General features: G+C 45.6%; 1 long non-coding RNA gene across 1 annotated transcript; it reads right to left on the minus strand.

Annotated features, from left to right (window-relative positions):
• Positions 1-845: 845 nt before the first annotated feature.
• LOC143809366 (uncharacterized) lies at positions 846-1,730 on the minus strand. The gene is made up of 3 exons (XR_013222242.1): positions 1,270-1,730; positions 1,042-1,186; positions 846-955 (listed from the first exon to the last, which is right to left on the minus strand). It is a non-coding gene; the product is annotated as an uncharacterized LOC143809366 (long non-coding RNA).
• Between the last annotated feature and the right edge of the window lie 1,057 nt (positions 1,731-2,787).

Consider the following 2,787-nt stretch of genomic DNA (forward strand, 5'->3'; position numbering starts at 1 on the left):
CATAACCCGGAAATGAGTCATGTTGGGAGGAGAGACTGGAATTGGGTGTACTGGTACGATGGCCAGTTGCTGTAGGTCCATGTGTATGGCCATAACTGTAGGCCTCTACGTGGTCGGCCCTGTATGTTGCCGCCTGCCCATAACGCTGCGGTGCAGCTGCTGGTGGTGGTGGTGGAGGCACAATGGGGTTATTAAAAATATTAAAAATACCCATCATAATTTGTTGGGCTGGGGGTAGGGTGGATGTCCCATCAATTGCCGTTAACAGACAATTGGCTGCTGTCATGTACATTTGCTGCTTGTCCCGTGGCAGTGTTCTAAGGCGGTCTGCCAAAAGTGACCCAAATTTTTCTTGCTCATCCTGCTTAGCCGAATTGTCTAGCAGATTGAGCGTACGGCTTGTTAAGTTTTCTATTACTTGAGCTTGTTTAGACTTCTTTGGTGCCGCCCTTCTCAAAGCCACGGGACGGGCAGAAGCAGCCCCCATCCCCATGTGCCTCGACACACCACCACCAGAGTTGGCTGCAGCGTCCGAGGAAGTAGAAGCAGTGTAAGGGCTCATTTCCACATGCGAGTCACACGTCCGTATCTCGCATGTGGAAACCAAGCTGTGGAGCCGACACTCAGGAGCGGAGCATGCGGCTGCATAGGAACACATGGAGCTGCACAGCTCCGCTCCAATGTGCCGGCTCCACAGCTTGGCTTCCACATGCGAGATACGGACGTGTGACTCGCATGTGGAAATGAGCCCTTACAGTCCAAAACTTCTCCCGCACGAGGTGCTATGTCACGTTCTCCAAAGGTATCGGTAACCTCTTGTGACCTTCCGGACAAAGACATGTCCCCTGGAGAAGCTTGGCTGCCCATCCTGCATTCTTCTACTTCCTCTCCAATATTGTCCTCCGTGGAGTCACCTAGGTCCGGAGGTGTTTGGGCACACACGTTGCTTTCAGTTCTGCAGACCAAAGAAAAAAAACAATGTTAAAAAAATAATATTTTCAATCATTATGTCAAGCTAAACAATTTTTATATATAAACTACCTCCTCAAACTCCGGCTTCCCAATATAAACTGCAGCTGGTCTGCATATGGCACCCGCTTCCTTGGCGGCGAGCTGCCACTCGGAGTCTTGAGGGACTTCATGAATCGATCTGTCACTGACCGCCACCTCTTCCTCACATCGCCCACTGAAATGAAAGAATTTAAATATAAAATATTACTAATCCCATTTCCTTACTTTTTCCCAAAAATTTAAGAAATCAATACTTACAAATTGTTGTTTGCCACTGTTTAGATAGATTTGGCCACTCAGGAAATAAAGTTGTTACTATCTTGGGCCAGGCATCCCGCTTTGACCCCTTGTAATTCTCATGTGACCGGTCCCAGACCTCCGGGTGTTTTTCAATCTGAAAAATAACAGATTACAAGGGAAAATTTGTATTAAAATTTACAGTGAAAGAACAGAAATATACGGTTATCTACAGTTGCACAAAGACCGTGTGCAAGAAAATACATGTAAGTGAAGGTTTCTTGGGTCGTTACGCACAAAATTTTTCTCCCTGCTACTACGTGGCTGGGCTATATACTACATGGCCTGTGCTATATACTACATGGGCTGTGCTATATAAGTGGCTGGGCAATATACTACATGGGATGTGCTATATACGTGGCTGGGCAATATACTACGTGGCCTGTGCTATATACTACATGGGATGTGCTAAATAAGTGGCTGGGCAATATACTACATGGGATGTGCTATATACGTGGCAGGGCAATATACTACGTGGCCTGTGCTATATACTACATGGGATGTGCTAAATAAGTGGCTGGGCAATATACTACATGGGATGTGCTATATACGTGGCTGGGCAATATACTACGTGGCCTGTGCTATATACTACATGGGATGTGCTAAATAAGTGGCTGGGCAATATACTACATGGGATGTGCTATATACGTGGCTGGGCAATATACTACGTGGCCTGTGCTATATACTACATGGGATGTGCTAAATAAGTGGCAGGGCAATATACTACATGGGATGTGCTATATACGTGGCTGGGCAATATACTATGTGGCCTGTGCTATATACTACATGGGATGTGCTAAATAAGTGTCTGGGCAATACACTACATGGGATGTGCTATATACGTGGCTGGGCAATATACTACGTGGCCTGTGCTATATACTACATGGGATGTGCTAAATAAGTGTCTGGGCAATACACTACATGGGATGTGCTATATACGTGGCTGGGCAATATACTACGTGGCCTGTGCTATATACTACATGGGATGTGCTAAATAAGTGGCTGGGCAATATACTACATGGGATGTGCTATATACGTGGCTGGGCAATATACTACATGGGCTGACCTATATAAGTGGCAGGGATATATAGTACATGGGCAGTGCCATATACTATGTGGCCTGCGCGATATACTATGTGGGCAGGGCGACATACCACGTATATCGGGCCACCATCTAGTGTGTGTGTGTATGTGTGCGTGTATATATATATATATATATATATATATATATATATATATATATATATATATATTTCACTATTACATACAGCGCTAGATTGCAGAAAGGCCTGTAATTAAATTCCCGGTTTTTTATATCTCCTCTCTTCTCTTATATGGAATAAGGCTATGTTCACACGTGCATTGTGCGCCGCAGCGTCGGCGCCGCAGCGCACAACGCAAACTAAAACGTGGCAAAACGCATGCTAAAACGCTGCGTTTTGCGCCGCATGCGTCCTTTTTGGCCGAAAGTTGGACGCA

This window comes from Ranitomeya variabilis, chromosome 2 (assembly GCF_051348905.1).
Source record: "Ranitomeya variabilis isolate aRanVar5 chromosome 2, aRanVar5.hap1, whole genome shotgun sequence".
In the NCBI taxonomy this organism is placed as follows: Eukaryota; Metazoa; Chordata; class Amphibia; order Anura; family Dendrobatidae; genus Ranitomeya; species Ranitomeya variabilis.